Genomic DNA, 14,709 nt, shown 5'->3' with positions numbered 1-14,709 from the left:
TTTGTTATGTTTGATACTATTGGGTGTGAAGGTATGGTCAACTATTTTGAAGAAAACAAGAGACGTTAAGGTAACTACTGTTGATATCCTGTTGTCTTGTTGTGAAGCACTGTATTGCTTGCATCACTCTTCCGATTTGATTTATATTGTTTTGTTTTGTTTATTCTCTTTAAAATAAAAAAAACAAGTCTAATGAAGAGCAACATAATTTTTTTTCTATGTGAAGGAAGGTAAAAAATGATTAAAAACCCAGGATGCAGAAGTATCATGCCAAAGGTAGACAATGATTACTTGTACTGTGCATGCCAGAGAATATATAATTCATTTGCTTTGACAGGTGGTATTTTTATTTCTTCAGCAGATTTCAGGGCTTTAGGATCACTACAGCTTTGTAAAGCATTTTCCCTGATTACATCAACTCACTGGATTATTGAGGAGTGAAGGAAACTCATTATCAAGTGTCATTATGTGATTATTAAAATGAATCAAGTTTATGACAGCTAGTTTTCCCAACCTGTTAAAAATTTAATGGAAGTTATAATATTGGTTGCAGAGTAGGAACCATTAGAAAAAAGTTTTGTCATTTTTAAAAATCATAGATTAAAAGAAAAATATTTGGAAGATATAAACAGTTGAAATCCATGTAGCATTTTTTAAAAATTACTTTATTGAGGTATAATGCACATATAAAATTCACCTGTTTTAAGTGTAAAATTTAGTAATTTGTAGTAAATTTATAGTGATGCCAGTATTATGACAGTCTACTTTGGGAACATTTTGATTACCTGAAAAGATACCTAGGGCCCACCTTGTATGATCATTTCTCAGCTTCTGCTTCTTGACCCAGATAACCACTGTTCAGTTTAACATCTATAAATTTGCCTCTCTGTTTTTGGTATTTCATATAAATGAAATTATATGGTATGTCACCCTTTTTGACTGGCTTCTTTTAGTTAACTGTAGCATTTTGGGGGCTCTTCCATGTTGTACCATCTATCAATACTCTGTTCCTTTTTGTTGCCAAATATTCTATTGTATGACTACCCCACATTATTCATTCACCAATTGTTGGCTATTTAAATTGTTTCCAGGGAACTGAGATATAGCTTAAGGGCACAGGCACTTTTCTGGCATGGTCATGAGTTTGATCTCCAGTACCAAAAATAAATAAATAAATAAATAAATAAAATAAACTGTTTCCAGTTTGGGAATAGTCTGATAATGTACATGATGTTGTGTAGGTATGTTTTGGTTTCTCTTGAATAGATACTTAAGAATGAAGGATACAGTTAACATTTTAAGAAAGTACCAAACTGTTTTCCAAGATAGCTTGCATGTTTTATAGTCCCATAAGTGATGTATGAGGGTTCCAGTGTTTCTTTTTCTTTTCTTGTACCGGGGAATCAAACTCAGGACTGCACGCTTGCAAGGAAGGCGCTTATGCTGCTGGGCTAAATCCCCAGCCCTGGGTTCCAGTTTTTCTCTCTAGTACTTTTTTTTTTTTGGCCTGGGAGGTATGTTTCCTGGAATCAAACTCAGGACCTTGCCCTTGTCTTGCAGGCACTGTACCACTGAGCTCTATCCCTACCCCTGTACTACTTTGTGGTATCTCTTATTATAGTGATTCTAGTGAATGTGAAATAATTTCTTATTATGATTTTATTTGTGTGTATGCATGCATGCATGTATGTTTGTATGTGTTTTGCAGTACAGGGCTACATCTCTATCCCTTTTAATTTTTTTGTTAAATAAGATATAGCCTCAATAGGTTGCCCAGGCTGAGCTTGGACTTGTGATCCTCCTCCCTCAGCTTCTCAGCCTGGTAGGATCACGGGGATGCACCACCACACCTGGCTTTGTATTTTCATAATGAGTAATAATGTTACATACTTTTTTTCTTGTAGCTACTAGCCATTCCTATTTCTTCTTTGGTGAAATACCCCTTCAAATCTTTTGCACATTTTAAATCTTTTTATGATGATCTAATTTTATTTATTTATTTTGTGGGAACAAGGAATCAAACTCAGGACCTTGTACTTGCCAGGCAGGTGCTGCAAGCTATATCTCTGGCCCCTTTAATTTTTTAAATTATTAAATTACAAAAGTTCAAATTCTGAATGAGATTTTCTTATCAGATATATGACTTATAAGTATTTGTTCATAGCTTGTATTCTGTCTTTTATTTTCCTTTTTATGTCTTTTATTAACAGTATCTTTTGCAGCATAAGCATTTAAAAATTTTGATTCAACAAAGTCAGTTTATTAATTTTTATATTTTATGGATTATGCATTTGGTGTCATACCTAAGAAGATATTCCCAACCCAATGCCATGAAAAGATTTATCTTATCTTTTAAAAATTTTATATTTTAGCTTGAACAGAAAAGAGGATGCAGAAACAAACTCAAGTTTATGCAACTCTTTGATCTTTGACAAAGAGGTCAAAAACACACCCTGGAGGAAAGGTAGCCTGTTTAATAAATGATGTTAGGAAGACTGGCTATCCACATGTGGAAGACTGAATTTAGACACAATCTCTCACTATGTACTAATCTACAGTAATGTGAATCAAGGAACTAAACATTAAAACAGAAACACATAACCTGCTGGAAGATAAAATAAGTAAAACTCTTGAAGTCCTAAGAGTAGGCAAGGGCTTTCTGAAGAAAATCCCAGTTGTACAGGAACTAGTACCAAGAATCAACAAATAGGATCATAACAAATTAAAAAGCTTCTATGTAGGAAAAGAAACAACCAACAGTGAAAAGACAGCCTACAAAATGGACAAAAAAACTGTCACCTCTTCCTTAGAGGACTAGTATCTAAAATGAGAACCTCAAAAAAGTAAGCCCCCAGAATTAAAGACCCAATCAAACAAAGTGGGCAAGTGAAACGAATAAACACTTCACAGAAGAAATATGGATGACCAATAAATACAGAAAGAAATGCTCAGCGTTATTGGCCACTAAAGAAATGCAAATTAAAACAACATTTACCCTATCTTACCCCAAAAAGAATGTCCATCATCAAGAAATCAATAAATAACAAATGCTGGCAGCGCTGTCGGGGGTTAGGAGGAGAAACTCTTCTGCATTACTGATGGGAATATAAACTAGTACAACCACTATGGAAATCAGTATAGAAATTCCTCAAAAAATGAAAACTAAAAATTCCCTTTAAACAGCTGTTCCTTTTCTAGATACTGCATCTTCCTGAAAAAGTTAAAGACATATTACAGCATACTCATGTTTAATAGCAACTCAGTTCATAATAGCTAAATCGTGGAAGCTATGGGTAAAGAAAACGTGATATTTATACACAGTGAAATAATGCTACTCTGCCATAAAGAAAGATGAGCTTGCGTCATTTGTAGGAAAATGGATGTACTTTGAGACCATAGCATTAAGTGAAATAAATCACATACAAGCTTAAATATGAGAAACCAAAAATACAAATAAAGAGCAAAATATAGATCCATGGGAAATAGGGAGATAGATCTTTCTCAAATGGGAAAGGGACCAAGAGATGGAGGGAGGAGGAAGCAAGGGATGGGAAAGAGAAAGAAAAAGAAATCAAGATGTGCTATGTGTGTGTACCAGCTCCACACGGAATGTAAACATTAAGTCCTGCAAAGCTGTACTACTAAAAATAAAGATTCGAAGCACAAAAAGTTCTCCCTTTTGAGGCGGGGAATCAAACTTTCATTTTGCTTTAATTTTTGTTTCAATTATGACATAAGGGCCTAAATTCATGTTTTCACGTGAGAGCGTCCTGTTGGCTCAGTACCATTTGTCTATAAAACTGTTCTTTTCCTGTTAATTTGTCTGGCACCTTTGTCAAAAGGCATTGACAAAATTCAGCATAAATATAGGAGTTAATTTCTGGACTTTTAATTCTGTTCTATTGCTTTATATGTCTGTCATTATGTCTGTCATGCCACACTGTCTTGGTTATTGTTGGTTTATAGTAACTTTGGAAACTGAGAAGTTTAAGTCAATGAACTATGTTCTTCACTTCCAAATTGTTTTGGTCTTCTCAGGCATTTGTATTTCCAAGAAATTTATCAACTTCTGAATAATAACTGTGGGTGTTTTGGAAGGGATTATATTTAATTTATAGAGCAATTCAGGAAGAATTATAATCAATAATATTGGGTTTTTAAATTTGTAAACAATATCTATCCATAATTTTCTTTAGTTTCAGCAATATTACATAATGTCTTGCATTTATTTTAACAAATTTTCATGCTTTTGTGAATAGAATTGTTTTCTCAGTTCCATTTTCAGATTTATTATTAGTATATAGAGATAGTTGAAGTTTAAATGTAGATTTAGCCTATGACTCATTAGCAAGTTCTAGTAGGTTTTGGTGGATTCAAGAGAATTTTCTATCTATAGGATCATACCTATGGATGAAGAGAGTGAATTTTATCTTATATTCTATTAATATGGTGTTTATATGAGTTGATGTCAGATATTAGGCCAATTTTATTTACCAGGAATAAATCTCTTGAATACATCTGGTGTATATTTGTTTTCATATGTTGCTAATATGTCATAGAGAAAGTTTGTGGTATATTCATGAGGGGTTTTGATCTCCAGTTTTCTTCTTTGTGTCTTTATATGTATTGGTAGATAAGGCCTCATAGAATGAGTTAGCAAATGTTCCATTTTCTGTAAGAGTGTATATAGAAATGGTATAATTCTTAACATGTCTGAGTAAAAGCATCTGGGCTAGAACTTTTCTTTTTTGGAAGATTTCTAATTGCTAATTCAATTTCTATATTTGTTTTAGGTCTACTCCTATTTTCTGTTCCCTTCTAGGTCAGTTTCAAAGGTCTATTAAGGTCTATTCCATAACCTAATCAGTGAAGAGAACATAAAAGAGTTTCTATCACCAAGTTTTTCTTTTCGATCATCTATTCATAACTAAGGCAAAGATTACATATCGAGAGGATATTTGAAGTTAGTGACTGATGGTTATGGAACATAGGGAAGATTCCTGAAGTTGTAGTGAGCTCAAACTTGTTACTTGATGTGTTTTGACTATAGGATTAGACAAAACGAATGTTTTTGTTATCTTTCATATTATTTTGTTCCTGGGTCATGGAAGCTTTGTTTCCTGTTGTAATAGTATTATTTTATGATGATCATTCAAGGAGTTAAACACAAAGAGAGTGCAGGAAATCTGTCCACAACACTAATGACCTAAAAAATCCAGCCAAGGCTCTGGATCCCATGGTAATAACCTGTATGAGTTCAGCTGAAAACCTAGAGCACACAACAATGATCCATGCAAGCCTATCCCTTGGATTTGTGCTAGGAAGGCCCAAAGGTCAGCAGTGGAAACTAAAATGTCTATGCCAGCCAGGTGAAGGATCTGTGCCAGCAGGCCAAGAGCTCCATACTGCAACCAAGAAGCCACATCTAAATAAGGACCAGGGTTCCCCTGAAAAGTAACACAGCCATCCTCAGTGACAATGAGGCCCCAAGTTCCTTCAACAACGAGAACAGCCAAGTTCATATCAGGAAGCTAGATGACAAGTTTCTCCTGGAGATTAAACAGCACACACTTCCCCCTCAGGAGCCAGGGGGCGATGCTCAAAGTAAAGACCAGAGCTCCTCTAAAGTGAACCACAGACATTCTCAACAAGGTCCTGAGCTCCTCCGATGATAATAGCCAAGTTCATATCAGGGAATCAGCACGACAAGCCCCTCCAGAACCAATGGCTTCACACAACAACACTTCGGAGAACCCACAGTGCTCCTTTTCCCTCTCCAGGTCTCCCTTTTATGCTGGCAACCTTCCTCAGGTGGGCCATCCATGCTCAGCACTATGCTGATTTAGTTTAGCTGGTGTTTAAATTGACCACCAGTCACCCATCTCCGATAGCAGGATCGGACATGAGGTGGGTGGGGCAGAGCATGCTCCCTGTGTGACAAAAGAAGAAGGAAGATAAATGGCTGGGATTGGAACTGAGCAGAAGAGGTGATGGATGGAGAAAGAAGGAAGTGCAAGAAGGCTGAGCCCAGATTCTGTAAGGCACGATATATTTGGGTTGATAGTAGACCTTCGTGGTCAGTACCTGGATTATCATTGTCATTTTGCTGTTAAAGACCATAGAAATAGCCACGCATGGTAAGGTGTGCCTGTAATCCCACCACTTGGAAGGCTGAGGCAGAAGGGTTGAGAGTCTGAACCCAGCTTGGGGCTACATAGTGGTAGTGTGTCTCAAAACAAAGAGACAAAGAGACACAAAATAATTACAGCACAGTAAAAGTGAGATGAGGTAAAATGATTAATTTAGTAAAGATGGTCCTGTGATATACAGATATGTTTTGTGATACAGAGTGAGAACACAAAGGAATATACTAGAAAATATTGAGAAAATGTTTTTATCTAATTGGTTCTAGACCTCTTCTCTAGCTAACTTAATCTGTCTACAACTAAACTATTGAATGTGCTTAAGTGTTAAGCATAGTCAATGAGATTATAAAAAATTTATAATTATGCAAAATATTTTGAAAAATTTATGTAAATGTAAGAAAGAATTGCCATTCTGTAAAGGCTAAACATGTTAAGAGTTGCTGTTAAATGAAAATTCCTCATAAGAGAAAGGTTTGGTAAAATCATAATAAAAACTAGTAGAAAGATATGATTTCCTTTAGCACACACAATGTTCAATATATGCATCCTAAGCAGTGAAGTTCATGTATGTTAAAGTGAAGTATAGACCATTTAATTGTACCTACAATTATCATTTAAACACTTTCAATGGCCTTTTCTGCTATTTTGGTTGTGATGCTAGTTAAATGCAGTACATTAGTAAGAAGCCAAAGAGAATGTTTTTCTCCAAAAAAGAAGATAGTCTGTTTATCTAGGTCCTCCAAAAGCATTTCCTGCCAGGCAGTTGACATGTAGCCTTGGCACAATTTCAGGAAACTATTTGCTTCTGTTTACCCTTCCCAGCTACAACATCTCCTAGGAATTGAGATGAGGCATCTCCTTTAACTCTCTGAAATTTTGGAAGCATACTTTATATAATACTTCAGAATTTCTCTTTATATTGGAGCAATGAAAATGCTTATCTTTAAAAAATATATCTGTTTTAGTAATCTGTTAGTAGAAAAGTCAGCATTAAAGTGAGTTAACCTAATCAGCTATACTCAGAGTATTCCTTTCCATAAGGTTGTTGATGTAAGTCTTTCTCATAGAAAACTCAATGGAATTATATCTAACTGTATGAATCCTATTAATTATGGAATAATTGTCCACATCTTCAAAATCCTCCTTCACCATGAAAAAGAATATACCACTGACTTTCTTCAGAAGAGTATGCTCTTCTTTATTTTCAATATATTTTTTCTTTCTGTAACATTTCTAAAATATTTTTGAAGGGGCAGAGATACTATATTTAAAACATAAACTGCTCAAAATTTGTGTTCCTTTTATGGAACCAATTTGTTTCTAGATGTTTTCAATATCATTATATAGTTATGAGTGCAGGAGTATATTATAACTTTATGCTGATCTCAGAATGTATATTATTTTAATTAACTATGTCTGAAAGAATTAGTGGCAAATGTACTACTTTAAAGATGGGAAATGACATACAGAAAGAACTTGATGCACAACTGTAAGCCAATTTATATCTTCTCTGCATAGTATTTATTTTAAATAATTGAGTCATTATTTAATTCTTTTCTCTTTCCAGAATGATTTTTTAAAGATTCTGTAATTCTGGCCAGCACTTGAAATATAGGCTGCAGTGGTTGGAGAAGGAGCCCAAGAAGTTATAATGGAATAAATGGCATTGGAAGAGATGGCAAAATGAATGAATGAATGAATGAATGAATGAATAAACTTTGATTATCTGATTCCAATTGAGAGCATTTCCATGATCCAAGGTCATAAACAATAACATCTGAATGGCAGGAATCTAGCCAAGCATTAGTACCAAGACACAGAGTGCAGAAAGCTGTCATACAAATACCAATGGGATGTGGAGAGAAAGAATGAGCAAATGTCCACCGCCTACAGTCTCCAATTTCAGTACCATCCTCACAATCTGTTCCCTTAGATTTCACTTTGAAACAACAGAAGTCTCTTATTTCTCTTCCTCCTTTCCACCCCCAGTACTGGAGATTGGATTTAGCTCTGTAACTTTTTTTTTTTTTTTTTTTTTTTTTAGCTGCTACAGCAAGAAAGCAAAAACACTGAAATGACACCTGGGATTTGGAGACAGATTTGTCAGTGGGCACTGATTGGAATCATTTTCAAACTCTGGTAGTCTAGAGCTCATATGGGATAAGCAAGTAGGAGGTACAGAGGCAGAATGGCTTGTCAGTTGGTGATTGGTTTATACAATGTGCATCACAGTGAGCGTCCATTTCTTTTTTTTTTTTTTTTCTTTTTTCTTTTTTCCTTTTTTATCGGTACTGGGGATCGAACTCACGACTGCCTGCTTGCAAGGCAGGCACTTATGCCGCTGAGCTAAATCCCCAGCCCCGAGCGTCCATTTCTTTTTTTTTTTTTTTTTTTTTTTTTTATTTAAGAGGAAAAAGAGAAAAACACAAAACAAACCAAAGCGGTGTAAGGGTACACGTAATACAGAACTACAAAAACAAAACAAAAAAAAACAAAACAAAACAAAAAAACATAACAGTAAGAAATCACCTGTTAGTAGATTACATATTATCATCTTGAAAATAGTTCCTCAAATCACAGTATCAAAGAATACAAGGTGGACATTCAAACAGGGAGACTGCAAACAGCTGTGTTCAATGATCCAAAAACATTGATATAGTCAGCTATTTAACACCCCTAAACACACTTGCTGTTATATCCGTTAGAGCTCTTTTTCTTTTTTTTTTCCCTCTCTTTTTTACAACAAATTTTAAACATTTTGGATTTTATTACTCCTTAGTGCTTATTACTAACCAGCATTTAACAGTAATAACCATTAATGTAAATGGTCTCAATGCACCAATCAAAAGAAACAGACTAGCAGAATGGATCAAGAAACAAAATCCAACCATATGCTGTTTACAGGAAACCCATCTAACCCAGAAGGATACTCACAGACTGAAAGTCAAAGGATGGAAAACAATTCTTCATGCAGCAGGAATCCAAAAAAAGGCAGGAGTAGCCATTCTGTTTGCAGACAATGTGAACTTTAAACCAACAATGACCATAAAGGACAAAGAAGGTCACTACATACTCGTAAGGGGGAAACTCCAAGAGGAAGAGATAACTATCTTAAATATATACGCACCAAACTCCAGAGCACCCAGTTATATAAAACAATTATTAACAGAAATGAAAACTCAAATTATCAGTAGCACAATTGTAACAGGAGACCTTAATACACCACTGACACTAAGGGACAGATCAACCAGACAGAAAATGAGCAAAGAAATAACAGAACTGAATCACACCTGTGAACAAATGGGTTTGATAGACATATACAGAATGTTCCACCCAACAACATCAGAATACACATTCTTCTCAGCAGTACATGGATCATTTTCTAAAATAGACCATATATTAGCTCACAGAACATATTTAAGCAAATGCAAAAGAGTTGAAATCATCCCTTGCATATTATCGGATCATAGCGCTCTGAAATTAGAAATTAATGACAAAAGATACTGCAAAAATTCCGCAAACACATGGAAACTAAATAACACACTCTTGAGTAATCAGTGGGTCACAGAAGAAATTAAAGAAGAAATTAAACAATATCTAAAAGAAAATGAAAATGCAGATACAACTTACCGGAATCTGTGGGATGCAATGAAAGCCGTTCTGAGAGGAAAATTTATTGCACTGAGTTCCCACATCAGGAAAACAGAACGAATACAAATAAATAACTTGATGCTACACCTCAAACAGCTAGAAAAAGAAGAGCAAGTCAAGCCCAAAGCCAAAAGAAGAGAGGAAATTATAAAAATCAGAGCAGAAATCAATGCAATAGAGACTAAGAAAACAATCCAAAGAATCAACGAATCAAAGAGTTGGTTCTTTGAAAGAATAAATAAAATCGATAAGCCCATAGCCAACCTTATTAAAAAAAGGGAAGAAAAAGCTCAAATTCATGCAATAAGAAATGAAAAAGGAGAAATCACTACAGACCCAATAGAAATACAGAGGATCATCAAAACCTATTTCGAAAACCTCTACTCTCAAAAGTTTGATAACACAGAAGAAATAGACAGATTCTTAGAAGCATATGAAGTACCAAAGCTAGATCAAGAGGATATAAAACTGTTGAATAACCCAATCTCTGCTAATGAAATTGAAAATGTAATTAAGTCCTTACCCACCAAGAAGAGCCCAGGCCCAGATGGATTCACTGCAGAATTCTACAAGAAATATAAAGAAGACCTAATACCGACACTCCTCAAACTATTCAATGAAATTGAAAGGGAAGCAATCCTTCCTAAGTCATTCCTGGAAGCAAATATTACTCTAGTACCAAAACCTGAGAAAGACCCAACTATAAAAGAGAACTATAGACCGATCTCCCTAATGAACACAGATGCAAAAATCCTCAATAAAATATTGGCAAATAGGATCCAGCAAATCATCAAGAAGATTATACACCATGACCAAGTGGGATTCATCCCAGGAATGCAAGGATGGTTCAACATACGCAAATCAATAAATGTAATCCACCATATCAATAAAGCCAAAAATAAGAATCACATGATCATTTCTATAGATGCAGAAAAAGCCTTCGATAAGGTCCAACACTTATTCATGATAAGAACTTTACAGAAAATTGGAATAAATGGTCTTTACCTCAATATAATAAAGGCCATTTATGACAAACCAACAGCCAGCATCATACTAAATGGCCAAAAATTGAAAGCCTTTACTTTAAAATCGGGCACAAGACAAGGATGTCCTTTATCACCACTCCTATTTAATATAGTACTGGAAGTACTAGCCAGAGCAATTAGGCAAGAAAGAGAAATAAAAGGGGTAAAGATAGGAAAAGAAGAAGTTAAATTATCATTGTTTGCAGATGACATGATACTCTACATAGAAGACCCCCTAAACTCCATTGAAATACTCTTAGATACAATAAATAAATTCAGTAATGTGGCTGGATACAAAATCAATACTCAGAAATCAATAGCATTCCTATACACGAACAACAAAATTACAGAGAGGGAAATAAGAGAAACTGGACTATTCACATTAGCAAGCAAATATGAAATATTTAGGAATTACTCTTACGAAAGAAGTGAAAGACTTATACAGTGAAAATTATAATACACTGAAAAAGGAAATTGAAGATGATCTCAGAAAATGGAAAGACATCCCTTGCTCATGGATAGGAAGAACAAACATTGTGAAAATGGCCATTCTCCCAAAACTGTTATACAGATTCAATGCAATCCCAATAGAAATACCATCAACATACCTTCTAGAGAAATCACTCCTAAATTTCATCTGGAACCAGAAGAGACCTAGAATCGCAAAGGCAATTCTAAGCAGCAAAGACAAAGCAGGAGGCATCACAATCCCTGACTTGAAGTTATACTACAAAGCAACAGTAGTAAAATCAACATGGTATTGGAATCAAAACAGAGCCGAAGATCAGTGGAATAGATTAGAAGATACAACCACAACTACGAACACACTCAACCACCTTATTTTTGATAAAGGAGCCAAGCAGGTTCACTGGAAGAACGACAGTCTCTTTAATAAATGGTGCTGGAAAAACTGGCTCTCCATTTGCCGAAAACTAAAGCTAGACCAATGTCTATCACCATGTACTAAATTAAAATCTAAATGGGTCAAAGATCTGAATATTAAAACAGAAACACTAAATCTATTGGAAGACAAATTAGGTAGAAACCTTGGAGACATAGGAGTAGGTAAAGAATTCATGAACAGGACTCAAACCGCACGGGAAATACTTCCCAGAATCAATAACTGGGACCACTTCTTATTAAAAAGTTTCTGCATGTCAAAAGAAATCTCCAGCATAGTGAAAAGAAAACCCACAAACTGGGAAAAGATTTTAGTGAACTCTCTCTCAGACAAGGGCCTCTTGTCTAAAACATATAAAGAATTAAAGAAACTCAGACCTCCAAAATTCAAAGATCCAATCCAAAAATGGGCATCTGAGATGAATACGCAATTCTCAGATGAAGAAATGCAAATGACAAATAAATGCATGAAAAAATGCTCATCATCATTGGTCATTAAAGAGCGTCCATTTCTTAAAGACAGAAGCAACCAGGACCGGAACAGAAGCTATTACCTGGGCAACTAAGATACTGAAGTATACTTGCTGGGGTAGGGGTGAGGGTGGCGGAACATTTTCTGTTAAATAACTAGAGTCTTGCTAAATTGCCCCAACCTGGCCTTGAATTTACAATTCCTCTGCCTCCTTTTCCTGAACATTTGGGATTACAAGTTTGCATCATCTCACTGTTTCCTTCCACTTTTTATTAGGTTCTAGGCTTAGTTGCAAGACGTGATCATTGCTCTCATACACTGATAGTAAAGCCTTAGGAGGTGAATGGCTCTCTGTTTTTAGGGAATAAGAAGTCAACCAGTGCTGGGAGTGATGGTGAACACTGTAATCCCAGCACTAGGGATACTGAGGCAGTCATTGCTGTGAGTTCAAGGCTAGTGTGAACTGCATAGCAAAAGCCTATCTCAAAAAAAAAAAAAAAGAAGAAGAGGAGAGAAAAGTAGTCAAACAGAGGGAGGGCTTGACAGTTCTGCCTTAGTGGCTGGTGTTAAAAAGGAAAGAGCTTCCACAGCCTTGGGGTCACCCTGCTACCACACACAAGAGTTATCATAGTCTTCGAAATAGTTTCCCTAGTGTAAGAAATGTTAAGAATACATAAAAGTATGTGGTAATCATGATTCCCTACTATATTGTTTTGAAGTCTTATAATGTTTTCATTCATTAACTGGAATGGTTTTATTCTGGGCTGTTTGATTTTATTGTCTGTGATGGTACAAACAGTTATTTTGAAGAAAACAAGACATTATAATAGCTAGTGCTGATTTAACATCATCTTGTTTTGAAGTCCCATCAAGATTTTGTTCTTTTGTCTCCATCAGTTTTATCATGTTGTATCTTATTGGATTTTATTATATGTGATAGTATAAACAAAATTTTTATAGACAAGGAGATAATATAGAAACCATTGTTTGTTTTCTGTTAGTTGGTTCTAAATACCCTGTAATACTTTCATTTCTCTTGAATGATTTTACACTGTCTTGTTATGTTTGATGCTATAGTATATGAAGGTATACTCAAATATTTCAAGGAAAGAAACACTATGGTAGCTACTGTTATGTCGAGTTATCTTGTGGTGAAACACTATGTTGCTTAAATTGTTCTGTTCTGATCTGTATTATTATGTCCTCTTTTATCTTAATCTCCTTTTTTTAAATATAAAAAAAAGTATTATCATGATCTTGTGAACTGGTGACTTTGGTTGTTCCATGACTAATTATCTCTGTCTTGAAACCATGTAGGCTCCTAGACTGTTTTCCCCTAGAACCATCTGATCATTGAGTGACTGCCTTAACCTAGTCCTACAAGTCTAACAAATTTTTAGGACTCCCAGCTATATATATTCTAGAAGAAATAAAGAATAAGAAATGCAGTCAAGATGAAACTAGCAGAATGAGGGAATCTTTTTGGTTAATCCATAAACCAGAATTAGTACTCGTCAGAGAATGAGCTCATCCCTATCCTCCCTATGTTAGAAAGCCTTTAATAAGTATTGGTTGAATATTATATTGGGGATCTACAGATGATGAAAGTAACTAAATAGGAGAAGGAATGAGAGAGCCACTCTTGGCAAATGAATGCATCTTGAGAACATAATGTTAGGTAAAATAAGTCAGACATACAAGTTCAAATATAGCGCAGTTTATCTGACATGAAAGATACTATATATATATATATATATATATACATATATATGTATTAATCAAGGGGTTAGTAACAGATTTAATATATACATTAAGATTTTTTGGCTGACAAGCATTAGTTTTACAATTTGTTTATTTAAAAATTAATTTTATCGGTACATTGTAGATATACATAATAATCACAATCATCATAGGGAATTTGAGCCTGTACATGATATATTTTGATTCTTCTTTTTTTCCATTCCCCTCCCACCCTTCTACGCTTCTTCCCCTCCTATTTACAAAAACTTTATTGTCATTTTTTTCCTTCTCTTTTTCTTCTTTCCCTTTCTTTCCTCCCCCCACTATTGTTCCCCTTCCCATTTGAATATTTTCTTCCTATTTCCCAATACCTATTATACATGTTGGTCCTTATTTACCCTTTTGGTCTCTCACATAAGTGAAACAATATAATATTTAAACATGTGTGTGTGTCCAATTTATTTCACTTAAGAGTGTGGTCATGAGGTTCACCCATTTACTAGAAATATCTCAGGTTTTCCTTATGGCAGAGTAGTACTCCACTGTACACAAAAACTATACCTTCTTTATCCATTCATCCATTGATGGATGTTTCCAATATTTAGCCATTTAGGCTGTTTCCAATATTTATATTATTTCTAATATTGGAAACAGCCATTTAAGCGGTTTCTAATATTTAGCCATTATAAATTGTGTTGCAATAAACATGAATGTACATATTTCTCTGTGTTATGATGCTTTAAATTCTTTTTGGAAGATACAAAGGGGGATATCT

The sequence above is a fragment of the Cavia porcellus genome, unplaced genomic scaffold, assembly GCF_034190915.1.
Source record: "Cavia porcellus strain 051 isolate PalLab524CR breed Dunkin Hartley unplaced genomic scaffold, mCavPor4.1 scaffold_9, whole genome shotgun sequence".
Classification (NCBI taxonomy): domain Eukaryota; kingdom Metazoa; phylum Chordata; class Mammalia; order Rodentia; family Caviidae; genus Cavia; species Cavia porcellus.
This window is presented reverse-complemented; position numbering follows the sequence as displayed.